This window comes from Dreissena polymorpha, chromosome 1, assembly GCF_020536995.1.
Source record: "Dreissena polymorpha isolate Duluth1 chromosome 1, UMN_Dpol_1.0, whole genome shotgun sequence".
Taxonomy (NCBI): Eukaryota; Metazoa; Mollusca; class Bivalvia; order Myida; family Dreissenidae; genus Dreissena; species Dreissena polymorpha.
In genome coordinates, this window is record NC_068355.1 from 46,674,269 (window position 1) to 46,696,557 (window position 22,289).

The 22,289-nt window shown below is 44.1% G+C and overlaps 1 long non-coding RNA gene across 1 annotated transcript; it reads right to left on the reverse strand.

The window, feature by feature from the left end:
• Nucleotides 1–158: 158 nt before the first annotated feature.
• Nucleotides 159–20,093, reverse strand: LOC127878827 (uncharacterized). Its single transcript, XR_008048809.1, has 6 exons — nt 20,037–20,093; nt 14,169–14,410; nt 7,698–7,776; nt 5,854–6,414; nt 4,814–5,454; nt 159–330 (listed from the first exon to the last, which is right to left on the reverse strand). It is a non-coding gene; the product is annotated as an uncharacterized LOC127878827 (long non-coding RNA).
• Nucleotides 20,094–22,289: the final 2,196 nt, after the last annotated feature.

Here is a 22,289-nt window from a genome sequence, read left to right on the forward strand (position 1 = left end):
ACAAGACGGACCTATGGTTGAACTAACCATCTGGCCGTTGGGAGGGCAGAAAATGCGGAAGCAGGGAGAAGATTGCAAGACAAGACGGACCTATGGTAGAACCAACCATCTGGCCCGCTTGGGAGGAGAGATAAGGCAGAAACAGGGATAAAGAGGAAGACAAGACGGACCTATGGTAGAACCAACCATCTGGCCTGCTTGAAAGGGAGAGAAGGCAGAACAGGGAGAAGAGTGTAAGACAAGACAGACCTATGGTAGAACCAACCATCTGGCCCGCTTGGGACGGGAAAGAAGGCAGAAACAGGGAGAAGAGTGTAAGACAAGACTGACCTATGGTAGAACCAACCATCTGTCCTGCTTTGGAGGAGAGATAAGGCAGAAACAGACAGAAGAGTGTAAGACAAGACGGACCTATGGTAGAACAAACCATCTGGCCTGCTTGGGAGGGAGAGAAGGCAGAAACAGGGAGAAGAGTGTAAGACAAGACGGACCTATGGTAGAACCAACCATCTGGCACGCTTGGGAGGGGAAAGAAGGCCGAAGCAGGGAGAAGAGTGTAAGACAAGACAGACCTATGGTAGAACCAACCATCTGGCCCACTTGGGAGGAGAGAAGGCGGAAGCAGGGAGAAGAGTGTAAGACAAGACAGACCTATGGTATAACCAACCATCTGTCCCGCTTGGGAGGAGAGAAGGCAGAAAGAGGGATGAGAGAGGAAGACAAGACGGACCTATGGTAGAACCAACCATCTGGCACGCTTGGGAGGGAGAGAAGGCAGAAACATGGAGAAGAGTGTAAGACAAGACAGACCTATGGTAGAACCAACCATCTGGCCCGCTTGGGATGGCAGAGAAGGTGGAAGCAGGGAGAAGATTGCAAGACAAGACGGACCTATGGTAGAACCAACCATCTGGCCCGCTTTGGAGGAGAGATAAGGCAGAAACAGGGATGAAGAGGAAGACAAGACGGACCTATGGTAGAACCAACCATCTGGCCTGCTTGAAAGGGAGAGAAGGCAGAACAGGGAGAAGAGTGTAAGACAAGACAGACCTATGGTAGAACCAACCATCTGGCCCGCTTGGGACGGGAAAGAAGGCAGAAACAGGGAGAAGAGTGTAAGACAAGACTGACCTATGGTAGAACCAACCATCTGGCCTGCTTTGGAGGAGAGATAAGGCAGAAACAGGCAGAAGAGTGTAAGACAAGACGGACCTATGGTAGAACCAACCATCTGGCCTGCTTGGGAGGGAGAGAAGGCAGAAACAGGGAGAAGAGTGTAAGACAAGACGGACCTATGGTAGAACCAACCATCTGGCACGCTTGGGAGGGGAGAGAAGGCCGAAGCAGGGAGAAGAGTGTAAGACAAGACAGACCTATGGTAGAACCAACCATCTGGCCCGCTTGGGAGGAGAGAAGGCGGAAGCAGGGAGAAGAGTGTAAGACAAGACAGACCTATGGTAGAACCAACCATCTGTCCCGCTTGGGAGGAGAGAAGGCAGAAACAGGGATGAGAGAGGAAGACAAGACGGACCTATGGTAGAACCAACCATCTGGCACGCTTGGGAGGGAGAGAAGACAGAAACAGGGAGAAGAGTGTAAGACAAGACAGACCTATGGTAGAACCAACCATCTGGCCCGCTTGAGAGGGCAGAGAAGGTCGAAGCAGGGAGAAGATTGCAAGACAAGACGGACCTATGGTAGAACCAACCATCTGGCCCGCTTGGGAGGAGAGATAAGGCAGAAACAGGGATGAAGAGGAAGACAAGACGGACCTATGGTAGAACCAACCATCTGGCCTGCTTGAAAGGGAGAGAAGGCAGAACAGGGAGAAGAGTGTAAGACAAGACAGACCTATGGTAGAACCAACCATCTGGCCCGCTTGGGACGGAAAGAAGGCAGAAACAGGGAGTAGAGTGTAAGACAAGACTGACCTATGGTAGAACCAACCATCTGGCCTGCTTTGGAGGAGAGATAAGGCAGAAACAGGCAGAAGAGTGTAAGACAAGACGGACCTATGGTAGAACCAACCATCTGGCCTGCTTGGGAGGGAGAGAAGGCAGAAACAGGGAGAAGAGTGTAAGACAAGACGGACCTATGGTAGAACCAACCATCTGGCACGCTTGGGAGGGGAGAGAAGGCGGAAGCAGGGAGAAGAGTGTAAGACAAGACAGACCTATGGTAGAACCAACCATCTGGCCTGCTTGGGAGGGAGAGAAGGCAGAAACAGGGAGAAGAGTGTAAGACAAGACGGACCTATGGTAGAACCAACCATCTGGCACGCTTGGGAGGGGAGAGAAGGCGGAAGCAGGGAGAAGAGTGTAAGACAAGACAGACCTATGGTAGAACCAACCATCTGGCCCGCTTGGGGGGAGAGAAGGCGGAAGCAGGGAGAAGAGTGTAAGACAAGACAGACCTATGGTAGAACCAACCATCTGACCCGCTTGGGAGGAGAGAAGGCAGAAACAGGGATAAGAGAGGAAGACAAGACGGACCTATGGTAGAACCAACCATCTGGCACGCTTGGGAGGGAGAGAAGGCAGAAACAGGGAGAAGAGTGTAAGACAAGACAGACCTATGGTTGAACCAACCATCTGGCCCGCTTGGGAGGAGAGATAAGGCAGAAGCAGGGATGAGAGAGGAAGACAAGACGGACCTATGGTAGAACCAACCATCTGGCCTGCTTGGGAGGGAGAGAAGGTAGAACAGGGAGAAGAGTGTAAGACAAGACAGACCTATGGTAGAACCAACCATCTGGCCCACTTGGGACGGAAAAGAAGGCAGTAACAGGGAGAAGAGTGTAAGACAAGACAGACCTATGGTAGAACCAACCATCTGGCCCGCTTGGGAGGAGAGAAGGCAGAAACAGGGATGAGAGAGGAAGACAAGACAGACCTATGGTAGAACCAACCATCTGGCCTGCTTGGTAGGGCAGAGAAGGTGGAAGCAGGGAGAAGATTGCAAGACAAGACGGACCTATGGTAGAACCAACCATCTGGCCCGCTTGGGAGGAGAGATAAGGCAGAAACAGGGATGAAGAGGAAGACAAGACGGACCTATGGTAGAACCAACCATCTGGCCTGCTTGAAAGGGAGAGAAGGCAGAACAGGGAGAAGAGTGTAAGACAAGACAGACCTATGGTAGAACCAACCATCTGGCCCGCTTGGGACGGGAAAGAAGGCAGAAACAGGGAGAAGAGTGTAAGACAAGACTGACCTATGGTAGAACCAACCATCTGGCCTGCTTTGGAGGAGAGATAAGGCAGAAACAGGCAGAAGAGTGTAAGACAAGACGGACCTATGGTAGTAGAACAAACCATCTGGCCTGCTTGGGAGGGAGAGAAGGCAGAAACAGGGAGAAGAGTGTAAGACAAGACGGACCTATGGTAGAACCAACCATCTGGCACGCTTGGGAGGGGAAAGGAGGCCGAAGCAGGGAGAAGAGTGTAAGACAAGACAGACCTATGGTAGAACCAACCATCTGGCCCACTTGGGAGGAGAGAAGGCGGAAGCAGGGAGAAGAGTGTAAGACAAGACAGACCTATGGTAGAACCAACCATCTGTCCCGCTTGGGAGGAGAGAAGGCAGAAAGAGGGATGAGAGAGGAAGACAAGACGGACCTATGGTAGAACCAACCATCTGGCACGCTTGGGAGGGAGAGAAGGCAGAAACATGGAGAAGAGTGTAAGACAAGACAGACCTATGGTAGAACCAACCATCTGGCCTGCTTGGGATGGCAGAGAAGGTGGAAGCAGGGAGAAGATTGCAAGACAAGACGGACCTATGGTAGAACCAACCATCTGGCCCGCTTTGGAGGAGAGATAAGGCAGAAACAGGGATGAAGAGGAAGACAAGACGGACCTATGGTAGAACCAACCATCTGGCCCGCTTGGGAGGAGAGATAAGGCAGAAACAGGGATGAAGAGGAAGACAAGACGGACCTATGGTAGAACCAACCATCTGGCCTGCTTGAAAGGGAGAGAAGGCAGAACAGGGAGAAGAGTGTAAGACAAGACAGACCTATGGTAGAACCAACCATCTGGCCCGCTTTGAAGGAGAGATAAGGCAGAAACAGGCAGAAGAGTGTAAGACAAGACGGACCTATGGTAGAACCAACCATTTGGCCTGCTTGGGAGGGAGAGAAGGCAGAAACAGGGAGAAGAGGGTAAGACAAGACGGACCTATGGTAGAACCAACCATCTGGCACGCTTGGGAAGGGAGAGAAGGCCGAAGCAGGGAGAAGAGTGTAAGACAAGACAGACCTATGGTAGAACCAACCATCTGGCCCGCTTGGGAGGAGAGAAGGCGGAAGCAGGGAGAAGAGTGTAAGACAAGACAGACCTATGGTAGAACCAACCATCTGTCCCGCTTGGGAGGAGAGAAGGCAGAAACAGGGATGAGAGAGGAAGACAAGACGGACCTATGGTAAAACCAACCATCTGGCACGCTTGGGGAGAGAAGACAGAAACAGGGAGAAGAGTGTAAGACAAGACAGACCTATGGTAGAACCAACCATCTGGCCCGCTTGAGAGGGCAGAGAAGGTCGAAGCAGGGAGAAGATTGCAAGACAAGACGGACCTATGGTAGAACCAACCATCTGGCCCGCTTGGGAGGAGAGATAAGGCAGAAACAGGGATGAAGAGGAAGACAAGACGGACCTATGGTAGAACCAACCATCTGGCCTGCTTGAAAGGGAGAGAAGGCAGAACAGGGAGAAGAGTGTAAGACAAGACAGACCTATGGTAGAACCAACCATCTGGCCCGCTTGGGACGGAAAGAAGGCAGAAACAGGGAGTAGAGTGTAAGACAAGACTGACCTATGGTAGAACCAACCATCTGGCCTGCTTTGGAGGAGAGATAAGGCAGAAACAGGCAGAAGAGTGTAAGACAAGACGGACCTATGGTAGAACCAACCATCTGGCCTGCTTGGGAGGGAGAGAAGGCAGAAACAGGGAGAAGAGTGTAAGACAAGACGGACCTATGGTAGAACCAACCATCTGGCACGCTTGGGAGGGGAGAGAAGGCGGAAGCAGGGAGAAGAGTGTAAGACAAGACAGACCTATGGTAGAACCAACCATCTGGCCTGCTTGGGAGGGAGAGAAGGCAGAAACAGGGAGAAGAGTGTAAGACAAGACGGACCTATGGTAGAACCAACCATCTGGCACGCTTGGGAGGGGAGAGAAGGCGGAAGCAGGGAGAAGAGTGTAAGACAAGACAGACCTATGGTAGAACCAACCATCTGGCCCGCTTGGGGGGAGAGAAGGCGGAAGCAGGGAGAAGAGTGTAAGACAAGACAGACCTATGGTAGAACCAACCATCTGGCCCGCTTGGGAGGAGAGAAGGCAGAAACAGGGATAAGAGAGGAAGACAAGACGGACCTATGGTAGAACCAACCATCTGGCACGCTTGGGAGGGAGAGAAGGCAGAAACAGGGAGAAGAGTGTAAGACAAGACAGACCTATGGTAGAACCAACCATCTGGCCCGCTTGGGAGGGCAGAGAAGGTGGAAGCAGGGAGAAGATTGCAAGACAAGACGGACCTATGGTTGAACCAACCATCTGGCCCGCTTGGGAGGAGAGATAAGGCAGAAGCAGGGATGAGAGAGGAAGACAAGACGGACCTATGGTAGAACCAACCATCTGGCCTGCTTGGGAGGGAGAGAAGGTAGAACAGGGAGAAGAGTGTAAGACAAGACAGACCTATGGTAGAACCAACCATCTGGCCCACTTGGGACGGAAAAGAAGGCAGTAACAGGGAGAAGAGTGTAAGACAAGACAGACCTATGGTAGAACCAACCATCTGGCCCGCTTGGGAGGAGAGAAGGCAGAAACAGGGATGAGAGGAAGACAAGACAGACCTATGGTAGAACCAACCATCTGGCCCGCTTGGGAGGGCAGAGAAGGTGGAAGCAGGGAGAAGATTGCAAGACAAGACGGACCTATGGTAGAACCAACCATCTGGCCCGCTTGGGAGGAGAGATAAGGCAGAAACAGGGATGAAGAGGAAGACAAGACGGACCTATGGTAGAACCAACCATCTGGCCTGCTTGAAAGGGAGAGAAGGCAGAACAGAGAGAAGAGTGTAAGACAAGACAGACCTATGGTAGAACCAACCATCTGGCCCGCTTTGAAGGAGAGATAAGGCAGAAACAGGCAGAAGAGTGTAAGACAAGACGGACCTATGGTAGAACCAACCATCTGGCCTGCTTGGGAGGGAGAGAAGGCAGAAACAGGGAGAAGAGTGTAAGACAAGACGGACCTATGGTAGAACCAACCATCTGGCACGCTTGGGAGGGGAGAGAAGGCCGAAGCAGGGAGAAGAGTGTAAGACAAGACAGACCTATGGTAGAACCAACCATCTGGCCCGCTTGGGAGGAGAGAAGGCGGAAGCAGGGAGAAGAGTGTAAGACAAGACAGACCTATGGTAGAACCAACCATCTGTCCCGCTTGGGAGGAGAGAAGGCAGAAACAGGGATGAGAGAGGAAGACAAGACGGACCTATGGTAGAACCAACCATCTGGCACGCTTGGGAGGGAGAGAAGACAGAAACAGGGAGAAGAGTGTAAGACAAGACAGACCTATGGTAGAACCAACCATCTGGCCCGCTTGAGAGGGCAGAGAAGGTCGAAGCAGGGAGAAGATTGCAAGACAAGACGGACCTATGGTAGAACCAACCATCTGGCCCGCTTGGGAGGAGAGATAAGGCAGAAACAGGGATGAAGAGGAAGACAAGACGGACCTATGGTAGAACTAACCATCTGGCCTGCTTGAAAGGGAGAGAAGGCAGAACAGGGAGAAGAGTGTAAGACAAGACAGACCTATGGTAGAACCAACCATCTGGCCCGCTTGGGACGGAAAGAAGGCAGAAACAGGGAGTAGAGTGTAAGACAAGACTGACCTATGGTAGAACCAACCATCTGGCCTGCTTTGGAGGAGAGATAAGGCAGAAACAGGCAGAAGAGTGTAAGACAAGACGGACCTATGGTAGAACCAACCATCTGGCCTGCTTGGGAGGGAGAGAAGGCAGAAACAGGGAGAAGAGTGTAAGACAAGACGGACCTATGGTAGAACCAACCATCTGGCACGCTTGGGAGGGGAGAGAAGGCGGAAGCAGGGAGAAGAGTGTAAGACAAGACAGACCTATGGAAGAACCAACCATCTGGCCTGCTTGGGAGGGAGAGAAGGCAGAAACAGGGAGAAGAGTGTAAGACAAGACGGACCTATGGTAGAACCAACCATCTGGCACGCTTGGGAGGGGAGAGAAGGCGGAAGCAGGGAGAAGAGTGTAAGACAAGACAGACCTATGGTAGAACCAACCATCTGGCCCGCTTGGGGGGAGAGAAGGCGGAAGCAGGGAGAAGAGTGTAAGACAAGACAGACCTATGGTAGAACCAACCATCTGGCCTGCTTTGGAGGAGAGAGAAGGCAGAAACAGGCAGAAGAGTGTAAGACAAGACGGACCTATGGTAGAACCAACCATCTGGCACGCTTGGGAGGGAGAGAAGGCAGAAACAGGGAGAAGAGTGTAAGACAAGACGGACCTATGGTAGAACCAACCATCTGGCACGCTTGGGAGGGGAGAGAAGGCGGAAGCAGGGAGAAGAGTGTAAGACAAGACAGACCTATGGTAGAACCAACCATCTGGCCCGCTTGGGGGGGAGAGAAGGCGGAAGCAGGGAGAAGAGTGTAAGACAAGACAAACCTATGGTAGAACCAACCATCTGGCCCGCTTGGGAGGAGAGAAGGCAGAAACAGGGATGAGAGAGGAAGACAAGACGGACCTATGGTAGAACCAACCATCTGGCCCACTTGGGAGGGCAGAGAAGGCGGAAGCAGGGAGAAGATTGTAAGACAAGGCGGACCTATGGTTGAACTAACCATCTGGCCGTTGGGAGGGCAGAGAATGCGGAAGCAGGGAGAAGATTGCAAGACAAGACGGACCTATGGTAGAACCAACCATCTGGCCCGCTTGGGAGGAGAGATAAGGCAGAAACAGGGATGAAGAGGAAGACAAGACGGACCTATGGTAGAACCAACCATCTGGCCTGCTTGAAAGGGAGAGAAGGCAGAACAGGGAGAAGAGTGTAAGACAAGACAGACCTATGGTAGAACCAACCATCTGGCCCGCTTGGGACGGAAAGAAGGCAGAAACAGGGAGTAGAGTGTAAGACAAGACTGACCTATGGTAGAACCAACCATCAGGCCTGCTTTGGAGGAGAGATAAGGCAGAAACAGGCAGAAGAGTGTAAGACAAGACGGACCTATGGTAGAACCAACCATCTGGCCTGCTTGGGAGGGAGAGAAGGCAGAAACAGGGAGAAGAGTGTAAGACAAGACGGACCTATGGTAGAACCAACCATCTGGCACGCTTGGGAGGGGAGAGAAGGCGGAAGCAGGGAGAAAGTGTAAGACAAGACAGACCTATGGTAGAACCAACCATCTGGCCCGCTTGGGGGGAGAGAAGGCGGAAGCAGGGAGAAGAGTGTAAGGCAAGACAAACCTATGGTAGAACCAACCATCTGGCCCGCTTGGGAGGAGAGAAGGCAGAGACAGGGATGAGAGAGGAAGACAAGACGGACCTATGGTAGAACCAACCATCTGGCACGCTTGGGAGGGAGAGAAGGCAGAAACAGGGAGAAGAGTGTAAGACAAGACAGACCTATGGTAGAACCAACCATCTGGCCCGCTTGGGAGGGCAGAGAAGGTGGAAGCAGGGAGAAGATTGCAAGACAAGACGGACCTATGGTAGAACCAACCATCTGGCCCGCTTGGGAGGAGAGATAAGGCAGAAGCAGGGATGAGAGAGGAAGACAAGACGGACCTATGGTAGAACCAACCATCTGGCCTGCTTGGGAGGGAGAGAAGGTAGAAACAGGGATGAGAGAGGAAGACAAGACGGACCTATGGTAGAACCAACCATCTGGCACGCTTGGGAGGGGAGAGAAGGCGGAAGCAGGGAGAAGAGTGTAAGACAAGACAGACCTATGGTAGAACCAACCATCTGGCCCGCTTGGGGGGAGAGAAGGTGGAAGCAGGGAGAAGATTGCAAGACAAGACGGACATATGGTAGAACCAACCATCTGGCCCGCTTGGGAGGAGAGATAAGGCAGAAGCAGGGATGAGAGAGGAAGACAAGACGGACCTATGGTAGAACCAACCATCTGGCCTGCTTGGGAGGGAGAGAAGGTAGAACAGGGAGAAGAGTGTAAGACAAGACAGACCTATGGTAGAACCAACCATCTGGCCCGCTTGGGACGGGAAAGAAGGCAGTAACAGGGAGAAGAGTGTAAGACAAGACTGACCTATGGTAGAACCAACCATCTGGCCTGCTTTGGAGGAGAGATAAGGCAGAAACAGGCAGAAGAGTGTAAGACAAGACAGACCTATGGTAGAACCAACCATCTGGCCTGCTTGAAAGGGAGAGAAGGCAGAAACAGGGAGAAGAGTGTAAGACAAGACGGACCTATGGTAGAACCAACCATCTGGCTCGCTTGGGAGGGGAGGGAAGGCGGAAGTAGGGAGAAGAGTGTAAGACAAGACAGACCTATGGTAGAACTAACCATCTGGCCTGCTTGGGAGGGGAGATAAGGCAGAAACAGGGAGAAGAGTGTAAGACAAAACGGACTAATGGTAGAACCAACCATCCGGCCCAAGAAGTTAGTGGAGATAGAAGCAAGGATGAGAGGTTTAGAAATGTTCATAATGTCTGAAACAGGTAAACGATTAATGTTAATCATAAATTCACAAATTCTACTTGCAAACAGCTTAAATACACATAAACACTTCTATCTAATCAATCTAACTCACTTAAAACTATCAGTGCATTCACTGAAATAATTAAAACATTTAACCTTTGAGATTAATTAAAGAATAAAATTTAAATGAGAATTCAAACATAAATCTGAAAAAAAAATCATTATTAGTTCATCATCTATTTCAATACACAATGTACTCAGGATATGCAAAGAGCTTTACTTAATTAATGCACTTAAGTTCTCTTAAATAATGCACTGAGTTTTATTGTATTAATGCACTAATTTCAATTAACTAATGCACTATGTTTTATTTAACTAATGCACTAAGTGCAATTTAATAATAAGTTTCACTTAATTAATACACTTTGTTTCACTTAACTAATGCACTAAGTTCACTTAAATAATGTACCAAGTTCACTTAAATAATGTACTAAGTTCACTTAAATAAACCACTTAGTTCACTTAAATAATGCACTAAGTTCACTTTAATAATGCACTAAGTTCACTTAAATAATGTACTAAGCTTCACTTAATTTTAACTTTACTGAAGTTAACAAGTATCTACTACAATGTATGCAAATGTAGAAATCAATACACACACAAAAAACACAATTGTTAACCAAAGGTATTAACTGCTACGAAATTGTTCAAATTAAACAAGTCAAAATAAATGACACTGCTTTCAAATTAATTGATATCAACTAAATCAATTTGAAATTATCAATTAAAGAGTTACTAAAATAAAATGAATATTTAATTTAGAAAACAATTCAAATGCAAAAGTTTAGATATGTGAACTTGACCGCACACAACTACAATAAGTATTTTTAACAACTATCATGTAACAAATAAATTCTTAATACTAATGGTTCCAATTAAGTTCTATTTACTAACATTAAAAATACTGATTTAGCTATTATTAATTTCTACTTGATTTCAATATCAATGCAATGTCAAAATAAATCAGTTAAATATCATTTCCATCTTAAGAGACACAATCTTATAGTAATTAAATTATTTATAATATTTTTGTTTTTGTTTGTACTGTCTAACTCATAAAGTATCATACTTCAACTAAATAGCATTATCATATGCAATAATTGTTTAAGTATTCCTGTTTAAAGAAGAACTAAAGATTTAATTTCGATGCAAACTAACTTCTCCTAACCAATATCTTCTTTATTATGTCCAGTCAGAACATGTGCTTTGAAGCTTAATTCTCCCAACTTAAGAAATAGGTCAATGGTCAGTTGATTAAGTCAACCAATGATACAAGACACTCCAGACCAGTGTCAAATGATGTCACTATGGGGAATACCTCTCTAGCCAATCAAATGAGAGTTCAAAATAAAGAACAATCTGTGTCAAGTAATGATCAATGATGCATTAGCTTAGGATTATTGGTGTTGAATGTGAAGCACACCCAGATGATTGAGAACAACTATGGCTCTGGCTCCTGTGTTAAAGGGGATAAAGATCTAAGCCTATATTAAAAAGCATTTTTTCAAGATACCAAGGGCCATAACTCCGTTATTAAAAGATGGTGTATAATGCCATTTGGCATGCATCAGCCTCTTATCCATATATATACTCATACCAAGTTTCAATGAAATCCGCCAAAGCGCTTCCAAGATAAAGTGCCGGACGGATGGACAGACGGAAGGACGGAAAGACGGACGGACAACGCCAAAACAATATCCCTCCGCCTATGGCGGGGGATAATAACAGTATACCTATTGAACTCTATACGAAAAATGTATGTGCAACTCCAACAAAAGATCTTAAATAAAAATATTTTTATGGAGATTTGCCCAAAACCATTACACAGTTATATATGTTTTACAAGATACCTTACTCAATATACCTATTTTAAAAGTTTAAATGTGATTCATAACAATTTTTCTGAAGTGAAGTGTACAGTGAATCTTGGAATTAAAGTAGGTAACACTATGTGGGCGCATCAGACACTTCAGCTTGAATAGAAATTACAAATGAACGAGTGAATTGAAATTAAGATTGCATACTACTCGATACAAAAGCAACGCAAAAAAAACATGCTTCCTGTGGACTCCCAGGGACTAGTGGTTTGTCATAAGCACATTTTGTCCAATTTAAGCGAACAAATATGCTTAATTGAGCATTTCCAAGAGAACTGGAACAGGTCTTGTCAGAACTATAAAATCTGTTTGCTGAAGTTCCTTCAGTTAGGTTGCTAGGTTGTTTTCCTAGAATTAGCCCATTAAAAAGGAAGTATCCAAAATATAAATTATTTTGCCTTTATTTTGTTTAAAAGACTTCTACAGAATTAATCAAATGTTTCACATATTTTAAACTTGTTTTCATTCAGTGTAAAAACAATTAAAGCTGTAAAAAGGTCGATTTGACAAAAAAAGACTTTTATAGAATAGTAAATACTGTGAAACCATTATTATTCGTCAGACATTTATTTTCATCTTTTTCGTCCTTCGACCGATGGACGAATTCAAGATCCTAACGAACAATCATGTCACATATTTGAAACAAATAAGACTGAATTACCGTAGACATGAGGCATTTAAATCCAGCGTAATCCTTGCATATACACAGGGCTCGAAATTAACACTCGTACACTCGCAAAATGCGAGTAAAAAAAGATTGCAAGGTAAGTTATAAACCACTAGTTTTTTTTTGCAAGTAAAGAAATAGTGAAAACAAGAGCACTGCCTTGCGGGTGCAGACCGCTCATCTATTTTCTTTTTAAAGGTGAAGGGACTCTCATTTTCAATCACAAAGGAGGGAGGGGTGGAGTGAAGAGGGGTGTATAGTGTGGGGGTGTGGAATAAATTACATTATCTTCCAAAAATGCGAAAAAAAAACGCAAAAAAATAAAATTCGGGGGGGGGGGGGGGGGGGGAGGGGGGGGGCTTGGGGGGGGTGGAGTGGGGGGGGGAGGATTTTTGGGTGCGATGGTTGGACGGCATTTCAAACATAAACTACCTATGGTAGAACCAACCATCTGGCCCACTTGGGAGGGCAGAGAAGGCGGAAGCAGGGAGAAGATTGTAAGACAAGACGGACCTATGGTTGAACTAACCATCTGGCCGTTGGGAGGGCAGAGAATGCGGAAGCAGGGAGAAGATTGCAAGACAAGACGGACCTATGGTAGAACCAACCATCTGGCCTGCTTGGGAGGAGAGATAAGGCAGAAACAGGGATGAAGAGGAAGACAAGACGGACCTATGGTAGAACCAACCATCTGGCCTGCTTGAAAGGGAGAGAAGGCAGAACAGGGAGAAGAGTGTAAGACAAGACAGACCTATGGTAGAACCAACCATCTGGCCCGCTTGGGACGGGAAAGAAGGCAGAAACAGGGAGAAGAGTGTAAGACAAGACTGACCTATGGTAGAACCAACCATCTGGCCTGCTTTGGAGGAGAGATAAGGCAGAAACAGGCAGAAGAGTGTAAGACAAGATGGACCTATGGTAGAACCAACCATCTGGCCTGCTTGGGAGGGAGAAAAGGCAGAAACAGGGAGAAGAGTGTAAGACAAGACGGACCTATGGTAGAACCAACCATCTGGCACGCTTGGGAAGGGAGAGAAGGCGGAAGCAGGGAGAAGAGTGTAAGACAAGACAGACCTATGGTAGAACCAACCATCTGGCCCGCTTGGGGGGAGAGAAGGCGGAAGCAGGGAGAAGAGTGTAAGACAAGACAAACCTATGGTAGAACCAACCATCTGGCCCGCTTGGGAGGAGAGAAGGCAGAAACAGGGATGAGAGAGGAAGACAAGACGGACCTATGGTAGAACCAACCATCTGGCCCACTTGGGAGGGCAGAGAAGGCGGAAGCAGGGAGAAGATTGTAAGACAAGGCGGACCTATGGTTGAACTAACCATCTGGCCCGCTTGGGAGGAGAGATAAGGCAGAAACAGGGATGAGAGAGGAAGACAAGACGGACCTATGGTAGAACCAACCATCTGGCCTGCTTGAAAGGGAGAGAAGGCAGAACAGGGAGAAGAGTGTAAGACAAGACAGACCTATGGTAGAACCAACCATCTGGCCCGCTTGGGACGGGAAAGAAGGCAGAAACAGGGAGAAGAGTGTTAGACAAGACTGACCTATGGTAGAACCAACCATCTGGCCTGCTTTGGAGGAGAGATAAGGCAGAAACAGGCAGAAGAGTGTAAGACAAGACGGACCTATGGTAGAACCAACCATCTGGCACGCTTGGGAGGGGAGAGAAGGCGGAAGCAGGGAGAAGAGTGTAAGACAAGACAGACCTATGGTAGAACCAACCATCTGGCCCGCTTGGGGGGAGAGAAGGCGGAAGCAGGGATAAGAGTGTAAGACAAGACAAACCTATGGTAGAACCAACCATCTGGCCCGCTTGGGAGCAGAGAAGGCAGAAACAGGGATGAGAGAGGAAGACAAGACGGACCTATGGTAGAACCAACCATCTGGCACGCTTGGGAGGGAGAGAAGGCAGAAACAGGGAGAAGAGTGTAAGACAAGACAGACCTATGGTAGAACCAACCATCTGGCCAGCTTGGGAGGGCAGAGAAGGTGGAAGCAGGGAGAAGATTGCAAGACAAGACGGACCTATGGTAGAACCAACCATCTGGCCCGCTTGGGAGGAGAGATAAGGCAGAAGCAGGGATGAGAGAGGAAGACAAGACGGACCTATGGTAGAACCAACCATCTGGCCTGCTTGGGAGGGAGAGAAGGTAGAACAGGGAGAAGAGTGTAAGACAAGACAAACCTATGGTAGAACCAACCATCTGGCCCGCTTGGGACGGGAAAGAAGGCAGTAACAGGGAGAAGAGTGTAAGACAAGACTGACCTATGGTAGAACCAACCATCTGGCCTGCTTTGGAGGAGAGATAAGGCAGAAACAGGCAGAAGAGTGTAAGACAAGACAGACCTATGGTAGAACCAACCATCTGGTCTGCTTGGGAGGGAGAGAAGGCAGAAACAGGGAGAAGAGTGTAAGACAAGACGGACCTATGCAGTGCCTTCCCCAGGAATTTTTTCAGGCGCCCCGGGGCCGATCGGGGGTGGGATCGGGAGGGGTCCCCTCGCGAAGTTGATTTTTTTTTTAATTTAACGTGTCAATTCACGTTCTGTGGTGCGTTATAACTCAAAGAAAAACAGCGTCAAAAGACGTCATTTGTTGCGCTATGACTCTCAAAAAAATCCCCAAGTCATTTAAAAATATATTTTTTTTTATTGTTTAATTGTTTTAAAACTTTTCCGCACAGATAGTAAAATCCCGACTCGAACGATTCCCCAATACATCCGTTTCAACCCGACTCTATTACTATATACTTATTATTTTTCAAGTTTCTACTTATTACCCGATAATCCCGTTTATTCCGTTTTTATCAATCTCTTTCTGGTAAATATTTACGATAAAAGCTTTCAGTTATTTCTTTAACACAAACCTTGCCATTTTTAAGTGACTATTTATAGATTTTATGAAATAATGCCTCTGAATATGCGTCAATCCCCTGACCTGTTGTGTGCTTGTTAAAACGCTCAATACACGCCATTTGTATGCAATAGACGCGACGTTGTACATGCTGCATAATTTTCGCGCTCTTTTTAATTGAGAAAAAGATTCGACACAAAATAAATTTGCACTGCTAATTTGAAGCAAAAATATTTAACGTTGCGGTTACATTTACATTCGGAAGTGTGTTTCGGATTAAAAACGCGTTAACATCGACTTACGGGAATGGGTTTCGGATTACAAATTTAATTATTCCGATTTGAGATTTCAACAAATATTAACTGTTGCGTTATAAATTCAACGATAATTTGTTTAAACACTTTACGAGTCGAATAAATGTTTTGACGGAATTATGCATGAAATTCACGTTGTCCACGAGGATCACGGCCGGTTGCCATCATCAGTCTTCTAACTATCGATTATCGGACGAAACATTTACAAATGTGCGTAATTAATTCAACGAAAATTTGTTAAAGCGCATTACGTGTCGAATAAATGTCAGAAAAACGAGGTTAATCAGTTCTATAAATGGACATGTTGAAATATACATGTACTGGAATTAAATAAATTGTTATCACATAATTGTAACCGGGAGTCATTTGCACAACTTACTCGCTATAATAATTAATTGTTTACCACTTGCAATTAATTTCTCGTATTAATTATGAGTCATAGGTTACACTTGTTTACAGTAAAAAGGTGTGATGATGATGCCCTAAACCGTCTTAAATGTTCTGTACTGTACTAATTACCGGTTTATATTACTCAAATGGTACAACTTCTTACTAATCAAGCTGCGATAAACTCTTACTTCATGCCCGACGTCAATCAAAAATAATGGTCGATAGTTAACCCCGCCCTCATAAGCATTCGCGTAACCGATTGGACGATGAACTTCACAGTTTGACGACTGGAAAGTTACCAGATACATCCTTGTCAGCATTTAAATGACCGTGTAATGTGGCTAGAATAATCGATACGCGCGTCATGCTATTCTCTTATCAGTGGATTATCCATTACCCCATGTGGTGTTTATGGCGATTACTTGTGAAAGTAGGTACCGAGTGCTCTTTTAAAACAGGGAATATTGATACACTGATAGGGAAACCATGATTTTTTTGGACAATCTCCACTTTCTTTTACTGAAGAATACACTGATCGGAAAATTTCAAGCGCCCCGGGGACTCTGATTTCGAAATTCAAGCGCCCCGGCAAGGGGCGCTTAAATTGCCTGGGGAAGACCCTGCTATGGTAGAACCAACCATCTGGCCCGCTTGGGAGGGGAGGGAAGGCGGAAGTAGGGAGAAGAGTGTAAGACAAGACAGACCTATGGTAGAACCAACCATCTGGCCCGCTTGGGAGGGGAGATAAGGCAGAAACAGGGAGAAGAGTGTAAGACAAAATGGACTAATGGTAGAACCAACCATCCGGCCCAAGAAGTTAGTGGAGATAGAAGCAAGGATGAGAGGTTTAGAAATGTTCATAATGTCTGAAACAGGTAAACGATTCATGTTAATAATAAATTCACAAATTCTACTTGCAAACAGCTTAAATACACATAAACACTTCTATCTAATCAATCTAACTCACTTAAAACTATCAGTGCATTCACTGAAATAATTAAAACATTTAACTTTTGAGATTAATTAAAGAGTAAAATTTAAATGAGAATTCAAACATAAATCTGAAGAAAAAAAATCATTATTAGTTCATCATCTATTTCAATACACAATGTACTCAGGATATGCAAAGAGCTTTACTTAATTAATGCACTTAAGTTCTCTTAAATAATGCACTGAGTTTTATTGTATTAATGCACTAATTTCAATAAACTAATGCACTATGTTTTATTTAACTAATGCACTAAGTGCAATTTAATAATAAGTTTCACTTAATTATTACACTTTGTTTCACTTAACTAATGCACTAAGTTCACTTAAATAATGTACCAAGTTCACTTAAATAATGTACTAAGTTCACTTAAATCAACCACTTAGTTCACTTAAATAATGCACTAAGTTCACTTTAATAATGCACTAAGTTCACTTAAATAATGTACTTAGCTTCACTTAATTTTAACTTTACTGAAGTTAACAAGTATCTACTACAATGTATGCAAATGTAGAAATCAATACACACACAAAATACACAATTGTTAACCAAAGGTATTAACTGCTACGAAATTGTTCAAATTAAACAAGTCAAAATAAATGACACTGCTTTCAAATTAATTGATATCAACTGAATCAATTTGAAATTATCAATTAAAGAGTTACTAAAATAAAATGAATATTTAATTTAGAAAACAATTCAAATGCAAAAGTTTAGATATGTGAACTTGACCGCACACAACTACAATAAGTATTTTTAACAACTATCATGTAACACATAAATTCTTAATACTAATGGTTCCAGTTAAGTTCTATTTACTAACATTAAAATACTGATTTAACTATTATTAATTTCTACTTGATTTCAATATCAATGCAATCTGAATGAAAATTGTTTAATTAAATTATATAATGTCAAAATAAATCAGTTAAATATCATTTCCATCTTAAGAGACACAATCTTATAGTAATTAAATTATTTATAATATGTTTGTTTTTGTTTGTACTGTCTAACTCATAAAGTATCATACTTCAACTAAATAGCATTATCATATGCAATAATTGTTTAAGTATTCCTGTTTAAAGAAGAACTAAAGATTTAATTTCGATGCAAACTAACTTCTCCTAACCAATTTCTTCTTTATTATGTCCAGTCAGAACATGTGCTTTGAAGCTTAATTCTCCCAACTTAAGAAATAGGTCAATGGTCAGTTGATTAAGTCAACCAATGATACAAGACACTCCAGACCAGTGTCAAATGATGTCACTATGGGGAATACCTCTCTAGCCAATCAAATGAGAGTTCAAAATAAAGAACAATCTGTGTCAAGTAATGATCAATGATGCATTAGCTTAGGATTATTGGTGTTGAATGTGAAGCACACCCAGATGATTGAGAACAACTATGGCTCTGGCTCCTGTGTTAAAGGGGATAAAGATCTAAGCCTATATTAAAAAGCTTTTTTTCAAGATACCAAGGGCCATAACTCCGTTATTAAAAGATGGTGTATAATGCCATTTGGCATGCATCAGCCTCTTATCCATATATATACTCATACCAAGTTTCAATGAAATCCGCCAAAGCGCTTCCAAGATAAAGTGCCGGACGGATGGACAGACGGAAGGACGGAAAGACGGACGGACAACGCCAAAACAATATCCCTCCGCCTATGGCGGGGGATAATAACAGTATACCTATTGAACTCTATACGAAAAATGTATGTGCAACTCCAACAAAAGATCTTAAATAAAAATATTTTTATGGAGATTTGCCCAAAACCATTACACAGTTATATATGTTTTACAAGATACCTTACTCAATATACCTATTTTAAAAGTTTAAATGTGATTCATAACAATTTTTCTGAAGTGAAGTGTACAGTGAATCTTGGAATTAAAGTAGGTAACACTATGTGGGCGCATCAGACACTTCAGCTTGAATAGAAATTACAAATGAACGAGTGAATTGAAATTAAGATTGCATACTACTCGATACAAAAGTATGTTTCATTGCTTCATATGCAGCAACGCAAAAAAAAACATGCTTCCTGTGGACTCCCAGGGACTAGTGGTTTGTCATAAGCACATTTTGTCCAATTTAAGCGAACAAATATGCTTAATTGAGCATTTCCAAGAGAACTGGAACAGGTCTTGTCAGAACTATAAAATCTGTTTGCTGAAGTTCCTTCAGTTAGGTTGCTAGGTTGTTTTCCTAGAATTAGCCCATTAAAAAGGAAGTATCCAAAATATAAATTATTTTGCCTTTATTTTGTTTAAAAGACTTCTACAGAATTAATCAAATGTTTCACTTATTTTAAACTTGTTTTCATTCAGTGTAAAAACAATTAAAGCTGTAAAAAGGTCGATTTGACAAAAAAAGACTTTTATAGAATAGTAAATACTGTGAAACCATTATTATTCGTCAGACATTTATTTTCATCTTTTTCGTCCTTTGACCGATGGACGACTTCAATATCCTAACGAACAATCATGTCACATATTTGAAACAAATAAGACTGAATTACCGTAGACATGAGGCATTTAAATCCAGCGTAATCCTTGCATATACACAGGGCTCGAAATTAACACTCGTACACTCGCAAAATGCGAGTAAAAAAAGATTGCAAGGTAAGTTATAAACCACTAGTTTTTTTTTGCAAGTAAAGAAATAGTGAAAACAAGAGCACTGCCTTGCGGGTGCAGACCGCTCATCTATTTTCTTTTTAAAGGTGAAGGGACTCTCATTTTCAATCACAAAGGAGGGAGGGGTGGAGTGAAGAGGGGTGTATAGTGTGGGGGTGTGGAATATATTACATTATCTTCCAAAAATGCGAAAAAAAACACAAAAAAATAAAATTCGGGGGGGAGGGCTGGGGGGGGGGGGGTGGAGTTGGGGGGGAGGATTTTTGGGTGCGATGGTTGGACGGTATTTCAAACATATACTACCTATGGTAGAACCAACCATCTGGCCCACTTGGGAGGGCAGACAAGGCGGAAGCAGGGAGAAGATTGTAAGACAAGACGGACCTATGGTTGAACTAACCATCTGGCCGTTGGGAGGGGCAGAGAATGCGGAAGCAGGGAGAAGATTGCAAGACAAGACGGACCTATGGTAGAACCAACCATCTGGCCCGCTTGGGAGGAGAGATAAGGCAGAAACAGGGATGAAGAGGAAGACAAGACGGACCTATGGTAGAACCAACCATCTGGCCTGCTTGAAAGGGAGAGAAGGCAGAACAGGGAGAAGAGTGTAAGACAAGACAGACCTATGGTAGAACCAACGATCTGGCCTGCTTTGGAGGAGAGATAAGGCAGAAACAGGCAGAAAAGTGTAAGACAAGACGGACCTATGGTAGAACCAACCATCTGGCCTGCTTGGTAGGGAGAGAAGGCAGAAACAGGGAGAAGAGTGTAAGACAAGACGGACCTATGGTAGAACCAACCATCTGGCAGGGTTGGGAGGGGAGAGAAGGCGGAAGCAGGGAGAAGAGTGTAAGACAAGACAGACCTATGGTAGAACCAACCATCTGGCCCGCTTGGGGGGAGAGAAGGCGGAAGCAGGGAGAAGAGTGTAAGACAAGACAAACCTATGGTAGAACCAACCATCTGGCCCGCTTGGGAGGAGAGAAGGCAGAAACAGGGATGAGAGAGGAAGACAAGACGGACCTATGGTAGAACCAACCATCTGGCACGCTTGGGAGGGAGAGAAGGCAGAAACAGGGAGAAGAGTGTAAGACAAGACAGACCTATGGTAGAACCAACCATCTGGCCAGCTTGGGAGGGCAGAGAAGGTGGAAGCAGGAAGAAGATTGCAAGACAAGACGGACCTATGGTAGAACCAACCATCTGGCCCGCTTGGGAGGAGAGATAAGGCAGAAGCAGGGATGAGAGAGGAAGACAAGACGGACCTATGGTAGAACCAACCATCTGGCCTGCTTGGGAGGGAGAGAAGGTAGAACAGGGAGAAGAGTGTAAGACAAGACAGACCTATGGTAGAACCAACCATCTGGCCCGCTTGGGACGGGAAAGAAGGCAGTAACAGGGAGAAGAGTGTAAGACAAGACTGACCTATGGTAGAACCAACCATCTGGCCTGCTTTGGAGGAGAGATAAGGCAGAAACAGGCAGAAGAGTGTAAGACAAGACAGACCTATGGTAGAACCAACCATCTGGCCTGCTTGGGAGGGAGAGAAGGCAGAAACAGGGAGAAGAGTGTAAGACAAGACGGACCTATGGTAGAACCAACCATCTGGCCCGCTTGGGAGGGGAGGGAAGGCGGAAGTAGGGAGAAGAGTGTAAGACAAGACAGACCTATGGTAGAACCAACCATCTGGCCCGCTTGGGAGGGGAGATAAGACAGAAACAGGGAGAAGAGTGTAAGACAAAATGGACTAATGGTAGAACCAACCATCCGGCCCAAGAAGTTAGTGGAGATAGAAGCAAGGATGAGAGGTTTAGAAATGTTCATAATGTCTGAAACAGGTAAACGATTAATGTTAATCATAAATTCACAAATTCTACTTGCAAACAGCTTAAATACACATAAACACTTCTATCTAATCAATCTAACTCACTTAAAACTATCAGTGCATTCACTGAAATAATTAAAACAGTTAACCTTTGAGATTAATTAAAGAATAAAATTTAAATGAGAATTCAAACATAAATCTGAAAAAAAAAATCATTATTAGTTCATCATCTATTTCAATACACAATGTACTCAGGATATGCAAAGAGCTTTACTTAATTAATGCACTTCAGTTCTCTTAAATAATGCACTGAGTTTTATTGTATTAATGCACTAATTTCAATTAACTAATGCACTATGTTTTATTTAACTAATGCACTAAGTGCAATTTAATAATAAGTTTCACTTAATTAATACACTTTGTTTCACTTAACTAATGCACTAAGTTCACTTAAATAATGTACCAAGTTCACTTAAATAATGTACTAAGTTCACTTAAATAAACCACTTAGTTCACTTAAATAATGCACTAAGTTCATTTTAATAATGCACTAAGTTCACTTAAATAATGTACTAAGCTTCACTTAATTTTAACTTTACTGAAGTTAACAAGTATCTACTACAATGTATGCAAATGTAGAAATCAATACACACACAAAAAACACAATTGTTAACCAAAGGTATTAACTGCTACGAAATTGTTCAAATTAAACAAGTCAAAATAAATGACACTGCTTTCAAATTAATTGATATCAACTAAATCAATTTGAAATTATCAATTAAAGAGTTACTAAAATAAAATGAATATTTAATTTAGAAAACAATTCAAATGCAAAAGTTTAGATATGTGAACTTGACCGCACACAACTACAATAAGTATTTTTAACAACTATCATGTAACACATAAATTCTTAATACTAATGGTTCCAATTAAGTTCTATTTACTAACATTAAAATACTGATTTAACTATTA